Source organism: Giraffa tippelskirchi, chromosome 12 (genome assembly GCF_054371585.1).
Source record: "Giraffa tippelskirchi isolate mGirTip1 chromosome 12, T2T-mGirTip1v1.2.pri, whole genome shotgun sequence".
Taxonomy (NCBI): Eukaryota; Metazoa; Chordata; class Mammalia; order Artiodactyla; family Giraffidae; genus Giraffa; species Giraffa tippelskirchi.
The window spans coordinates 36,596,102-36,611,864 of record NC_137286.1 but is presented as its reverse complement, the minus strand read 5'-3'; the positions used below and the strand labels follow the sequence as shown (position 1 = coordinate 36,611,864).

The following is a 15,763-nucleotide window of genomic DNA, read 5'->3' as shown; positions in this document are numbered from 1 at the left end:
CTTACCTGGCTTCTTGGGCATCTCTCTTTGCCATCCTAGGCACAGGGGTTCTTGGCAAAGCTAGGCCAGAGTTGGCTAGGTGGGCATGGGTGAGGCCCAATTTAGATGACTGGTTTAAGGTGACCCTAAAGAGCTCACCTTGGGTGGCTCAGATGGGAAAGAATCTGCCTGCAATGCAGGAGACCCTGGGTTTGATCCCTGGGTGGGGAAGATCCCCTGGAGAAGGAAATGACGACCCACTCTAGTATTCTCGCCTGGAGAATTCCATGGACAGCGGAGTCTGATGGGTTACAGTCCACGGGTTTGCAAAGAGTAGGACACGACTGAGCGACTAATACTTTCACTTTCAAAGAGTTCACACCCTGATGGGCAGACACCTAAGGCCCAGGTGCCACCACCTGTGTGTAAACAAGGACATCTTTACCTGACTTATCACACCTCCACAGTCCAGAACCCTACTTTGCTGATGGGAACTTCAGCTCTTTCTCAAAGATTCTACTATTTACATCTAGGAGGAGTTGCCTAGTTGTGAAGAATGCTGGGGAAACTCTCAGGATTCAAGCAAAAGCTTCAGGAGCTGGGCCTTAGGCCCTAGAATCTGAGGCAAATCCCTCTACCCCTCCATCTCTTACTCCATTTTGACTTCTTTATAGAACTGATTCAGGTCATATGACCCTGGACCAATCACAATTGAGGGAAACACAGTACAATGATTGGCCAGGCCTAAGACATTTGACCTCTCCTGGGCTAGTGGGCAGAACCTTTTAGAAAAGGAAGAATAGGGAAAAAAGAACTGGGTAGGAAGGAACTGATTAAGCCATCCTCCATGCTGGCTAGCAAACCTTGGACAAATTATTTAGTCCCTTGCTATGTAAAATTAGGACAATAAAAGCCATTTGGTCTGGTTGGTGTGGAGACTAGTGGAATTAAGATTTGTAAAGTACTAAAAGCTTTATATTTATCTTCCCTGGTGGCTTCTGGTAGAGAATCTGCCTGCTAATACAGGAGACATGGGAGACACAGGTTCCATCCCTGGGTGGAGACGATCCCCTGGAAAAGGAAATGGCAACCCTCTCCAGTATTCTTGCCTGAAAAACCCCATGGACAGAGAAGCCTGGCGGGCTACAGTCCATGGGGTCACAATGTCAGACATGACTTAGTGACTGAACAACAAAAGAGCTTTAGAGATCTCTACACAATCCTGCCCTGTAGCCACATGGGTCCAGACCCTGATTCCCACTCCTCTGAGTCTCTCAGATCTTTTATATTTTCAAGGCCCGCAATCACCTCCTCTAGGGCATCTTCTCTCTATGTCTCTTGCGCCCACATCAGGCTCACAATTACAGCCTGCCCTGTGCTTGCAGGGCTTCTATTGTGGTCCTGTGTTGTCATTCCACATCTCCTAGGTTTCTGACATTTTCCGCCAACCAGCCTGTGTGGTCCCTGAGGCCAGGAACGGCTGCTTAACCATCTCTGCCTCCCCCGCCCCACAACCCCCTACTGCCCCACCACAGGGCTTGGCAAATGGGGATTACTCTGTAAACATGTGCTGATTATCTGACTGATGAAGGGCCAACATGTTTTATAAGATCCAAACCTTCCTGAATGGATGTCTGCAAGGGAAAGCAGACATACGGGCACAAACAGCAGTACTCAACTCAAACACCATCCAACAGTATGAGAAATCCCTCAGGTAGGTAGTATATATAATACATATAGCATATTGTATCTCAGAAGCAGGGAGATAGAGATTGCAAGACTCGTTCGAAATAAAAGTGTGAATAGTGCAGGAAACCCTGCTCGGGAGCAGGAAAACTTGGAAGAAGCAAACTTACTGATTGCTTGTCCCAGCACCGCTTCCATCCACTCCCCACAGTAGAGGCTGGGAAAGTCAATGCTTTTTTTCCCAGCCTGCATTGTAACTAGCGTTAAGCATGTGACCCAGTTCTGGCTAATGAAACATAAAGATAAGTCTTCCAGAAGGCTTCCGGGAAAGACTTTCCCTTCCTGATAAGAGAGGAGAGCCTGAGAAGGTAACATCTTATTGACTCTCAATATGGTATGTGATTGTGATGCCTGGAGATGGTGCAACCATCTTATAACCACGAGGAAAGGAGATGTCAGCTCAAACTCATTGAGATAGTACAACCCCTACCTCTCTTTGGATGTATTGCAACATGATCTAAAAAAAAGAAAAAAGCCCTTGTTTGTTTAGGCCTGTTAATTCAGTGGTTTCCATACTTGCAAGTAAAAGCATTTCAAACTGATACACTGAGGTGATGGAAAGGACAGGGGCTTGTCTGGATTGCAGATTTCTAGGAATTCTTATCTTGATGATGACTACCAGTGCTATGGAACTAGACAACGTGCCATCTTGCTCAAAGGAAAAAATAATGTCAAAATATTCTGTGGTAGTTAAGGTTCTGTGCATATTGTAACATCTTTCTTAATTCTTTTTTATTTTTAAATTTTTAAAATTTTATTTATTTATTTGGCTGCACTGGTCTTAGTTGCAATAGGTGGGATCTCTGATTTTCGTTGGGGCATGTGAACTCTTAGTTGTGGTATATGGGTTCTGGTTCCCTGACCAGGGATTGAACCCAGGCCCTCTGCACTGGGAACGCTGGAGTCTTAGCCACTGGACCACCAGGAATTCCCTTAAATTTCCTTTTCCTTCATCTTCTTCTCATCATGGAAGCCAACATTTCCAAGTCAACAGCGGGTGTTATCAAGAAAATGTAGGGCAACCAGCCTGCCAATGCAACCTTTCGCACCACTAGTCTAACCCCACCCACTGCTTTCAGAGCCATCTGTCCTCTGGGAATACATTCCAGGGCTCTTCCCTCCTTTACTTTAAAGCTCATTTGTGTCTGAAAAGTCCTTGGATCTTCTCAAAAATGTCTCTTACATCTGTATCTGCCCTCCTCAATGTCCAGCAAACTATCTCCTCTAAGATAAAAGAAAAGCAGTATGTCACTGGGTGAAGAATTAATCTTTACAAAGTCCCCGATGGTCAGATAAATGTGGGTCAGAGTAGATTTGAAGTCTTCTCTGACTGAAAACCCTTAAATTGGTTGGACAGTTGTGCTTATCCCAACTCATCAGGGCCGCTTTGCTTGTAAGCGCTCTCAACCGTGAAGAGATGAAACTCAGAGAGGAGAAATGATTTGCCCAGGGTCATCATTGTAGGTGCTTGTCAAGATCAGGAAGACTTCTTTCTCTGGATTGAGAGGTGTTTTTTTTTGTTTGTTTGGTTTTGTTTTTAACTCTTTATTATAGAAATCTCTAGCATACACAAACATAGAATTGTATAATGATTCCCCATATACCCACCACCCAGCTTCAACAGCCATTGTGTCCTATCTTGTTTCATCTATGCTCTCTTCTCCTGGATTATGTTGAATCAGATTCTAGACATTTTAAGATTCTGCTTACAAGTATTTCAGTATATTGTCTTTAGATGTTAATAATTACCTTAAAAGTAACCACAATATCACTCTCACATTTTGGAAATTAAAAATAATTCCTAATATCATCAAATATCTTGTCAGTGTTCTGAGTTTCCTGTCTCATAATTTTTTTATTCCTATTTGTTCAAATCAGGATTGAAATAGCCATACTTTGTGACTGATTGATACTTCTCTTAAGTCTCTTTGAATCTGTAAGTTCCCCTCTACCTCATCTTATTTTTTTTTTTTTACAGTGTATTAGTGGGAGAAACAGGTTGTTTGCCTTGAAATTTTCCTATAGTCTTAATTTTGATGATTACATTTCCACAGTGTTGTTTAACATGTTTTATTTCTCCTGTATTTCTTGAGAAGTGGTAGTTAGAGCCACAAGCTCATTTAGATTCAGGTTTGATTTTCTTGGCAAGAATACTGCAGAGGTCATGGGTCTGCTGTACACCACTCAGTGGACTCGTGATGTTTATTTGCCTCTCTGTGATATTAGCAGCCACTAGTGACCACTGCACCCACTCCAGTACTCTTGCCTGGAAAATCGCATGGACGGAGGAGCCTGGTAGGCTGCAGTCCCTGGGGTCACGAAGAGTCCAACACGACTGAGCGACTTCACTTTCACTTTTCACTTACATGCATTGGCGAAGGAAATGGCAACCCACTCCAGTGTTCTTGCCTGGAGAATCCCAGGGACGGGGGAGCCTGGTGGGCTGTCGTCTATGGGGTCGCACAGAGTTGGACACGACTGCAGTGACTTAGCAGCAGCAGCAGTGACCATTGCCTAGAGTCATGGTTTCACTAGAGGTTGAAACCTGGGGCTATTCTACTTCTATCATTGTTACTTCACTTTTGAACTGGAATATTTCCATTAAAAAATAATTCTTCTCATCTACTATGTGATTATCATGAGGTATAGTTTATATAGAAAGTGAAAGTCAGTCAGTCAAGCCTGACTCTTTGTGAACCCATGTACTGTAGCAAGCCAGGCTCCTCTGTCAATGGAATTCTCCAGGCCAGAATACTGGAGTGGGTAGCCATTCCCTCCTCCAGGGATATCTTCCCAACTCAGGGATCGAACCCAGGTCTACCACATCGCAGGTGGATTCTTTACCGTCTGAGCCACCAGGGAAGTCCTTATATAGGAAAGGCAGAATCAATGTTTGATTCTTTCCTTGTATTTACTAGTTTTCAAAGTAATGTATTTGTCCTCTTGACATCCTTTAAAAGAGAGCAATGTATTTTTGATGAGTTTGTTTGTTTATTTTTTTTGCCATACCATGCAACATGTGGAATCTCGGTTCCTAACCAGGGATCATACCAGCGCCCCCTGAATTCAAAGCATTCAAAGTGCCCCCTGGACCACTAGGGAAGTCCCTGTTTTTGCTTTCTTTTTGAAAGTCATTATGAATTTGTGGGTCTAAACATAGTTGATGTGTTTTAATTCATTGCAGTTGCTATCCTTATAGATGCTGAAAGTGGCCCATCTTTGGCCAGTGGGAGCCTTTTCAAATTGACTCTTGAGTCCTTCAGGAGGGCCCTGGTCATCTTTGGTAAATTCCTTACTGTTTGGTATGACATGATGTTCCAGGCTCATTCTGTGTTTCCTGCTCTAGACCTGGAATCACCCATTTCTTCAAGAAGTCCAGTCCTTCTGGAAGGCAATGGGATTTATCAATAGAAGCCACAGTTTAGGAGCCAGGGGAGGGGTCTAATTTGATTCTAAGATAGAAGCCAGAGTTCTAGGACACAAGATGCAAGTACCAGGCAGAAGAATTACTCTGTAGTCCTGTGTTCCCTTTATCTTTTGCCCAAGACAATGCTAAATAACATTCAGATGTTACCAACACTGTCTGTGGTCAGTTTTCTGAGAATGACATCTCTTCCTTTTTACTCAGAAATCTGAGTAGTTTCTGACCAACCCCTTTGTAGTAGAGGCAGTAGATTGGGAAACATCTGTCTGCAATTCAGCACCAAGCTCTGAGGGCATCCGCTTTAAAGGGCATGTGACTTGATGGACAGTGGTCACTTCCAATCAAACCTCTCTTTACTCTGTGGGAGGCGGGATTAATGCTCCATCCTTTTGTAGGAAAATTAAGCACAATTTCTGGGCAAAGGGCAAATTCTCACAAGGGTTCTGCAAATATTATGCATCATATTTGTTACAATTGGGTAATTTATCTTTCTGGGAAAGTTACCTACAGGACTTGGAGACATTTACTTAATAAGAAAACAGATGACAGTCACAATTGTATAATTCCATTTGTTTCCAGCAGAGTAAAACTCATCAATTATGGTGGGTGAAGGGGAGGGCCTGGGGGTCCCTAGAGTGGAATTTTATCAGGGTCTCCAAGAATAGTCATACTCAGGGGAAGTGAGATTTGGGGATTGTAGCATTAAAAAAAATTGGCTTTGCAAACAAAGTACAAGAAAAAATAATTGAATCATGGACTTTTACAAAGAACATAATGAAATGTGAAAACTCTGAGAAAGTTTGGGGGTATACCCAATTCTCAGAAATACACAAAACAAAATTAACACTGAGGTTTTTTTCTCTTCCAATCAGGAATAGGTTCAGAAAAATATTAAGTTCCCTTGGTCATTAAAAAAAAAATAACTGTAATGATATAGTTCAATGTGAAGAGCACATGAGAGGATCATAATTGTAAGCCTGGCTTCGCCACTAATTTGCTTTGTGAGTAAGCTGCTCTTGTTCTTCACATCCCCTCCCTGAGGCTCTGACTCCCCATCTGTGCAAAGCAGAGGTTGCCAAATGTGAACAGAGGCTGGACTGGCTGCATATGAATCACCAGGGGGAATCCAAAATGTCCACCAACAGAGAAATGGTTAAATAAACCACAGCATGGGATTCTCTGCAGCTGTCAAGGAGAATGAGGCGCGTGCATGTGTCCTGGTGTGAAAAGATGTCCAGGCTATATCGTTTTTAAAAATGAGTGACGATCTTGTTTAATGGGAAAAATAAAAACTACATGGTCAACTCTTTTTAGGACAAATACAAAACCCTCGAGGACACACACCAAACTTACCTCTGAGAATTGGCTGTTTTTAACTCTCATTATTTCTGTATTGCTGGAATTCATTTAGAAAGAGTATATATTACTTTTGTAATTTAAAACAAATTTTCATTTAAAAAGTAAGAGATCCTGATTCTCGTCGAGGTTTGGCATAGAGCCTAGGAATCTGAATTTCTTTGTGTTTCCCCAAGTGATTTCTAATAGAAAAACTGAACCCATGATCACAAAGGTCTCCTGGCTCCTAACCCTATGACCCCATGAAGTCTTTTGACTCAAGACTTTGGGGAAAGTAAGAGAAGGACCAAAGAAGAGAAAAGAAGACAGCAAAAAGCCACAATATTGGAAGCAGAGATAACGATGACCAAGGTGTATGGCTGTGTACAGTTTCCAGTACCACTTCTCACATGTATCCTTTGTGACACGCACAGCAATCTTGGGATGTAAGCAGGTCAGGTAATACCAGTGTCCCATTTTATATGTGGGAGCACTGAGGTTTAGAAGGGTTAAGTCCTTGGAGTGAGTTACCCAATTTGTAAATGGCAGAGCTGGGATTACAATCCTGGGCTGTCTGACTCTAGATCCAATGCTTTTTCTACCACTGGTGACATGAAATGTTTCTGTTACTGTGATCACCAGAGATTTGTGTTCATTTTTTTAGGTCCCAGGCTTCTTTATTGAAGAACATAGTGATGACTGATGTGGGGATTAAAATCAAGAGCATCACTGAACTTCACCTTCCCTTCAACCAGTTCTCCCAAACTCCCTGCCCTCAAACCCTTTGTGTTCCCAGTTCCTCTCTTAGTGAATGAAGAACTTAATCCCCCACCCCCTAGTACAAACCCACAGGGTTCTCTCCCTAGCTCTCCTGTTCCTCTGCCCCCCATTCCTAGGAAGGGCAGGCTCTGAGCTTTGAATGCACGGGAGAGCCCAGAGCAATGACAGACTCCTGGGGAAAAGGTCTCACCTTCAGGGAATGGGATCAAGGAGTACAGACTAGTGAAGTGAGGGCCCTCATAGCCTGGGGTACCAAGATGGGGCCCTGCACCACAGGAAAAGATGTTGGTCCCCCTGAGAAAAGAGACCTCAAGAATTTTGCAGCAACCTCAAAATCCTCTCCTTGGGAATGAACAGTCATTGCTTGATTGTTAGCCCTTCTGGCAATGGTTGCAGAACCACATCCTTCTCAAGCCCAAAATGCTGGGCCACTAGGCTGCTGCAGGGTGGGCTTCAGGCACTGCAGGAAGCCTCTTTTCTTCCTGTTGCTGTCCAGGTTGCCCCTCACTCAACTCTCAATACTCGTCCACTTTCTTTTCCAGGCCTGCGTGGGGGTTTCTGCCTTGCATATCTCCCACAGATTCTCATTCTTGTCAGTTCCCTCTACCCACCTCTGCAGCAGGGGCCACAGCTTACACATGTCCTTGAAACTGAGCCTCAAAGCCTCGAAATGGCAGATTGTCATTTGGCTGAACACCTTCCCAAAGAGAACCCCTAGGGTGAGCCCCACAGCAGCCTGAGTAGATTCCAGGGTGATCCTCTTCTGCTTTACGAGTTTGGCAGATTGTTCGGGGTTTTTCTGAAGAGCTTTGATGTCCTGGGACTCCTTGGGGTTCAGCTCCAGCTTCTTGTGCAGCTTCACGGCGCCAGCGGGGGCGGCGTAGGGCTCCAGGGAAGCTCCCTTGGAGTTGGGGTTGCTCTTCATCCTGGCTCCTGTCTTGCCCTCAAGCTGAGGGGTCTCTGGGCCACCTTGGGGCACCAGCTCCATTCCAACCTGAGGGCCACAGGCGGTTCCTCCACAGAATCATAGGCTGAGAGCACAGGGTAAGCCCCCACACCTCAGCACCAGGCCCAACCCCCAGCCCCATCTCCCACCCAAGGAAGCCCCTGGAAGCTCATCCAGGTCCCTAGCCTGGCTCCAGCCCTCTCGACCTGTTGCCTCCACCACGAGCCGGGGTTAGCCGGGGCGAGAAGGCAAAGTCAGAAGCCAGGTGTCCTGCTGTGGGGGAGGAATGTGCCCCAGGCCCAGGGCCTAGGAAAATGAGAGCTCTTCAAGGGACTACAAAATAGTGTTTATAGTTTAGTGATACCAAATAGCTTCTCATAGAAGAAAAAAAAAGAGTATAATAATAACTGACATTTAATAATGTTTACTCTGTCCCAAGGTATCCCAGGTGGTCCTAGGGGTAAAGAACCCTCCCACCAATGCAGGAGACTTGAGACTCGGGTTCAGTCCCTGGGTCCGGAAGATCCTGTGGAGAAGGAAATGGCAACCTACTCCAGTATTCTTGCCTGGAGAATCCCATGGACAGAGGAGCCTGGTGGGCTACAGTCCATGGGGTCACAAAGAGTCAGACACAACTGAAGCTACTGACAGGACACACACTGTCCCAAGTTCTGTGCTAAGCACTTTTCAGGCAGTATCACTTTTAATCCTACAATAAACTAATCAAGTTGGTACAATTTTTATCCCCATTTTACAGATGATAAAACTGAGGCTCAGAGAGGTTAAATAACTTTATCCCAAATGGATAAAAGTTGGTAGTGGGTTTGAACCCAGGCCTTCTAACTGAAGGAAGAAAAGCAGACAAAGAGAAGTGGGAAGCAAGGGACAGAGCAGGGGGTGTGTTCCTCCAGTCTCCAGTTTCTTAGAGCTGTCATCACCTCACATAGCAAGGGCTCCTGGGGACCTTTCAGAAGGAAAGCTCAACCTGCTGCCCAGCCCAGGGCTGCCGGGCTGCTGGCCAGATTCCCTCCCTCCCACAGTATATTTCCTTTGCCTCCATCGATAGGTATCTAGTTTCACCAAAGGTTCCAAGCTCCTGGATCTGGTTTTAATCAGGAGCTAGAGCTGAGCCCTGGAGCAGTGGCCTGGCGGTCCTCGGTGAGGCCCCAATGGAGCCCAGCCACCTTCTCTTCCTCAGAGGCCTCCTGGAGAAAGGTGCTAGATTTCCAGAGCCCCTGCCTTGGGTGGTGGCCCTGTGGACGCACCATTCAAGGCCCCTTCCTTTGGGCAAGGTTTCCAGGGGCTAGGAGAGGGGAGAAAGAAGATGCATGGATCAGGCCAACAGTCATTTTGTAACCAAAGTGCCGGACTCGCGTTCCCCTGTAATCGGCTTCTGCAGCCACAACTAGGAGAGAGGCTAGGGCAGCAAGGAGAATGGTTCTGGTCTCTTCCCATCCACTGAATAGATCCCACCTGTGCAGCCCTCCTGCCAGCCAAGGAGGGGAGCTCACACCCACTCCCTGTTTTCCTGGAGCCCGTCTTTGGCCAGGTGAGGAGATACAGATGAGGAAATACAACTGTTCAAATGTATGACCGTGAGTGAGGCAGAAGCCATAATTGGGAATAGTGTTATACTGTCTTTTTTTTTTTTTCTATGAGAAGCCATTTGGTATCATTAAACTATAAACACTATTTTGTAGTCCTTTGAAGAGCTCTTGGGAATTCAGGTTGGGAAGATCCCCTGGAGTAGGAAATGGCAGCCCACTCCAGTATTCTTGCCTATAGAATCCCATGGACAGAGGAGCCTGGTGGTCTACAGTCCATGGAGTCACAAAGAGTCAGATATGACTGAAGCAGCTTAGCACACATGGAGAACTTGTGATTCATCACCATCAGTTCAGGGGGGAGAAGGCATCTGAACAAGGATATGAAAAAGGAGGAGGGATTTTCCAGGCAGTATTGAAACACTGGGGAATGGAGAGTGTGTGGTCGACTTTGCAAAGCCTGGCAGTAGTCCACATGTCCACTTTTGTGTGAATTAGAAAAAGAAATCCTCTCTGGGCAAATACAGAAGGCACCCCATCCTCCCCTGCACAGTGCACAAACTGGGCAACTGTTCTGGTGGCCCTGGGACCATAGCAGCTAAATTTTGCCTGCCCTTCACATTTTCCTTTTCCATTCTAGTTAAAGAAACCTTATTTTTTGAAATGAAGTGATTCTATGTGGTTACTGCAGGGGTAACCCTTAACCCCTACTAGGGGTTAGCTTGATTCAGTCATAGCTAGTCAGAATACTACATGTTCATGGCCCTGGTGATTGGTTCTGGGAAGAGGCATGTGATTGGAGCTGGGCCAATCAGAACCCTCTTTGGGGAGGAAGGGGGCCCAGGGAAGAGAAACCCTCTTTTGGCTGGGTTTTCTGGATCTCAGAATTTGTTAAGCCTAAAGCTTTCAAGCCAATGGTCATTACTTTTGTGGAGATGCTGCCTGAAAACGGTCAACACAGAAAAATGTACACCTGAGAAGCTTAGAGGAAGAGATAGAATTCTGATACTGTTTAAACTCCCCAGTTCACTTTTAGAACATTTTAGTTACAAGAACCAATAATTTCCCTTTTTTGTTTAATCTAGTCTGAGTTTTTATGCCTACAATCAAACGGAATAACCATTATGGAAAGAATTGCTGGGATTGAAGCCAACAGACACAGAGCCTTCAGTGCTTTAAGAAACCAAACCAAGAAAGCTTTGGCTGAGCTGCAAGGGCTTCTAAATCAAGAGCTGAAGATGAGAACATGTGTGTGGGGAATGGCTAGACTGTATTCAAGCCTCTTACAGCTGGCATCTCCCCGTATGCTCACGATGGCCTGGGGAGCCAGGTGGGACCACTGGGATGTAGATATGCCATTTAAATCCTTGATTGAGATGAGCCCTCGGTTGGGGAGCTGTTGTCTGAATTCTGGGGCACAGTGGGCCCTGGTAGTCTGGGGAGGACCAGCAGAGAATAACTGCTTGGTGAGAGACAGGCAAGATATCTTGCTGAGCTCCTAGGAAATCTGATTTATTTCATGTAATACAACCCACTCTTGTGCCCCTGGGCCTTTGCATATGCTGATATCTCAGTCTGGGACACCCTCCCCACTTTGTCTGTCTGGAAAACTTTTACTCTGCCTTTAAAATTTAGCTCAAAGAGTGTCTCTTCCAGAAGATCTTCAGTGGCAGTTTGAAATACAGCTGCTTTTTTTTTTTTTTTTGCCTCTCCTCCCATGAAGAAGTGTATTCTATGACCCCATCTTATGACTGCTTGACCCATAGAACATGTTGGGAGTAATACTGCATACATTTTGAGGCTAGGTCACAAAAGGCTATGAAGCGTCCACCTTGTTCACTGAGAACACTCACTCTGTAACCCCTGAGACACCATGTAAAAAGCCCAGCTACCCTGAGACCACCATGCTGGAGAAGCCACAAGTAGGTGCTCTGGTCAACAGTCCCAGCTGAGCCCATTCTTCAGCCAGCCCCGCCCAGACACCCAATCTTTAAGTCATGTCCAGCCTTTAGAGTTACCCCAGCTGAAGCCCAAAGTATCATAGAACAGGGAAGTGCTAGCCCCACAGCACCCTGTCCAAATTCCTGACCTCTAGAATCTATAAATGTGCATGGTTTTTTGTGCCACTAAGTTTTAGAGTGGTTTGTTTTGGAGCAAGAAATAACTGGAACACCACCCTTGACTCCTCTGAGTGAACTCCAATGCTTCTTCCCTTATTTATTTTTTTTTCAGAGTTCCTCATGCATCGCTCCAACAGAGCACTGGCCACCCTGGGCTGTAGTTGTATCATTAATGCTTGTCCTTTCTGCTAGTCCTGGAGACTTAGGGGACCAGGGGCTGTATGTCCTTCATCTCCAAATTTGCATGCCCAGGAGCTGCACAGAGCAGACATTAGCAGATGAGAGAGAGAGAGAGAATGAGGATGGCTCAGGGAAGCCGACAGCAGGCCCAGCTGTTACAGGCAATAAGGGAAGTCTAGCCAAGTGAGCAGCTGCAGGACACTATAGAAGCTGACACAGTAGAGGTAACACTCCAGGTGGGAGGTCACAGTGAGGCCCACAGCAAGGATAATCTGAAATTAAGCCACCAAGGTAACTGGCAGCCTCGGGCTCCTTCAGTTGGTACAAACCATTGACAACCTCAGTCTCAGAGGCTGTAGAGGGGCTGAGCCCACGATGAGAGCTGGCTCCATCATGCAGAAAGGAGAGCTCTGGGGCCAGAAGCCAGGCCTGGGTCATTCGCCAGGGAGATTCGTCTTAGAAACACAGGTATAAGCCATCCCATTAAGTAATAGATCTGGTTGCTTATTTAGATCATCATGATGGGGGGGGGGAAGAGGGGCAGATATGGGGGAGCTCAGCAGAGTCCCAGATGTGCTAATGCAAGTTCATCTGCCAGAGAACCCACTTAGCCCTGCCTTTGAGGAGTGGGAGGCTCAAGATGACAGAGCATTTTCATTTCTTTCTTTTTTTTTGGAAAGTTGTTCAGAATTTACTTGGGAACACAGTCCTGGAAATGTTAATAACAGGGGAAGTTAACCAACTTTTGCAGTCGCTGCCTTGAGTTAGGATGGCAAGCCAAGCAAATCTGGATTTGGGTTTCAGGGCAGAAGCATCCAGGATGCAGAGCCCAGCTCCCAGGTCTGCCCAGGGGTTTTGGCAAAACCCGAGGCTTCTGGAGGGAGGGCAGTGTTCTTGTCTGAGCCTCAAGCAATCAGTGAGGTTTCAGGACAAGCTAAAGAGAAGGAAGAAGGGAATTCATATTTGTTGAGACATATGTGCCAGAAGCATTACTGTCTTCAGCAAACAATCCTCATCGAAACCTTTTAGATGTGTATTAGTGGTCCCATCTTATAGCCAAGAAAACTAAGATTCAGACAGCTTTAGTGAGAAATTGCTGTTGTGGTGCTGGAGAAGACTCTTGAGAGTCCCTTGGACTGCGAGGAGATCAAATCAATCAATCTGAAAGGAAATCAACCCTGAATACTCATTAGAAGGACTGATGCTGAAGCTGAAGTTCCATTATTTTGGCCACCTGATGTGAAGAGCCAACTCATTAGAAAAGACCCTGATGCTGGAAGAGATTGAAGGCAAAAGGAGAAGAGGGCAGCAGAGGATGAGATGGTTGGATGGCATTGCCAATTCAATAAACATGAATGTGGGCAAACTTCAGAGATAGTGAAAGACAAGGAAGCCTGGAGTGCTGCAGTCCATGGAGTCTGCAAAGAGTCAGACACAACTGAGTGACTGAACAACAGCAAAAGGGTCAAGGGAGGCAGCAGAGAAGGGCACAGACCCCTGAGCCGATGTCTCTGTGACCTCCCTGGTGGCCTTGGAGTTTCTGTCCCTCAGGGAGAGGGCTGGACTCATGATCTCACCCAGGATTGGTTTGAATCCCACCTCTCCCACACTCAAGCAGTGTGACCTGGGGCAAGTCATTTACACTTCGTGTGCCTCTGCTTTCCCGTCACAGAGTTCAACAAGGGTAAATTTTCAAAGAGAAGAGGTGGCCCCTCCCTTCTTCCACTGTCCTTCTTTATGGAGTATTGAATGCAGAATGTGACATCCATCAAGGGCAGAGCCCAGGAGCACAGGGACCTGTGCCATCCCCCCCTTGGGCATCTGGAGCTTTGGCAGCTGCAGCCAGTGTGTTCTGTTCCCTGGGGGAGGGGGAGAGCCCCACGCTGGAGCAGCCGCCGCTGCCAGGAGGTGGTAAGCCCGGTGCTCTGGCAGGCAGGCGCGGCTCTAAGCCGCGAGCTGAGGTCTTCCGGCTGGCAGTTTTCTAAGTGGCTACAGATGTGGTGTGAGATCATGCAGCCGGCCAGCTGCTGGTGAGAGGGAAAGATATTCCCCGTATCTCTTCACTCTCCCCACCGCTCTGCCTCCACTCAGGGCCACGCTTCTTCCTCTCAGGGATGGGGCCGTGAAAGGAGGCATTGGAAGAGGACATTTGTAAGAAAGAGCCACAGAAAAAGTGCTGTGCTATCTTGGCAGGGGGCGGGTGGTGTAATCACAGGAGATTTGGGGGGAGATTTTGCTGACACTATTTTTCCTGGACGTTTTTCAACGTTTAAAAAAACGTTTAACAGCCTTGCCCTTTCTGATGTACAAAATACGCCCTGTGCCTCCAGGGAATGTCAAGCAGGCATCTTGTTTCAAAACGGCAATGCGAGCACACGGTACAAAATTGAAAAGTACGGGGGGAACTTAATATAAAGTTTCCCTCCCAATCCCCAGCAACTAGAGGCCATGCTGTTACTACTTCTTATGTGCATTTTATAAGCATGTACTGGTGTGGCTCAGACGGTAAAGAATTCGCCTGCCATGCAAGCGACCTGGGTTTGATCCCTGGAGAAGGGAACTGCTATCCACTCCAGTATTCTTGCCTGGAGAATCCCGTGGACAGAGGCACCTGGCAGGCTACAGTTCATGGGGTCATAAAGAGTTGGACACGACTGAGCGACTAACACTTTGATCTTCATTACGCTCATCCACTGTTACGCTACCCACAGGTCCACGTCTTGCCTCCCCTGCTCTTCTCTGTGCCTGGAAGATGCTGTTCCTCACAGGCTACTGTTTCTAAGATCCTGGTCGGCTGTCTTCAGGTTGAGCACAAGTCAAGGGCAGGCACCTGGCAGGAGATAAAGGGCAGACGGGGAAGCAAAAAGGTCCTCTGTTCCCCTCCCTCTCTGCCCTGTGTGGATTCTCAGCAGCAGCTTTGTCTCTCCCATGGATGAGGGATGCGTCTGCCAGGGTTCCAGACCCACTGGGACTCCAGCTTCTCCAGCCCAGGAACAGCCTCATCCTTTGGTCCTTCCAGGGGTCAGGTCTAGCAGCTTCTTTGAGTTGATAGTTTCTGAGCTGCCTTGCCTTCCCCTATTTGGCTTCTCAGCTCTTGCATCACTTGTCTAGTCAATTCCCTGACTTAAATTCTCTGTCTGAGAAATCTCTGGTGGTTTGTTTTTCTAACTGGACAGACTGATTCCCTTGCTAAAAAAAAAAAAAAACTCTTGGGCAACTGAGAACTCATGCATACGTCAGTCGCTCAGTTGTGTCCGACTCTTTGCAACCGGACTATAGCCCACCAGGCTCTGTCCGTGGAATTTTCCAGGCAAGAATACTGGAGTGAATTGCCATTTCCTCCTCTCCTCCAGGGGATATTCCCAACCCAGGGGTTGAACCCATCTCTCCTGCCCTGGCAGGCGGATTCTTTACCACTGTGCCACCAGGGAAGCCTGAGAACTCATGGATCCACATAAATATTTCCCCTTTTTTTCCCACCCCAAATTTGACATGTTATATATGGTTAAGCATCTTCCTTTTATTATTATTTTTTGTTTACTAATATGCCTTGTAGTGTTGTTGTTGGGTTTTTTCATATGTATACGTATATAGAGCTACCTCTTTTTACAATAGCAATGTAGGATTCCTTTGTGCATGCTACATTTATTCAACCAGTCTCTATTGAACACTGAGGTTTTCCAGTTGTTTGTTACTATAAATAATTTCT

General features: G+C 46.3%; 1 pseudogene; it reads right to left on the bottom strand.

The window, feature by feature from the left end:
- Positions 1-7,621: 7,621 nt before the first annotated feature.
- LOC145530063 (POU domain, class 5, transcription factor 1 pseudogene) lies at positions 7,622-8,352 on the bottom strand (annotated as a pseudogene).
- Between the last annotated feature and the right edge of the window lie 7,411 nt (positions 8,353-15,763).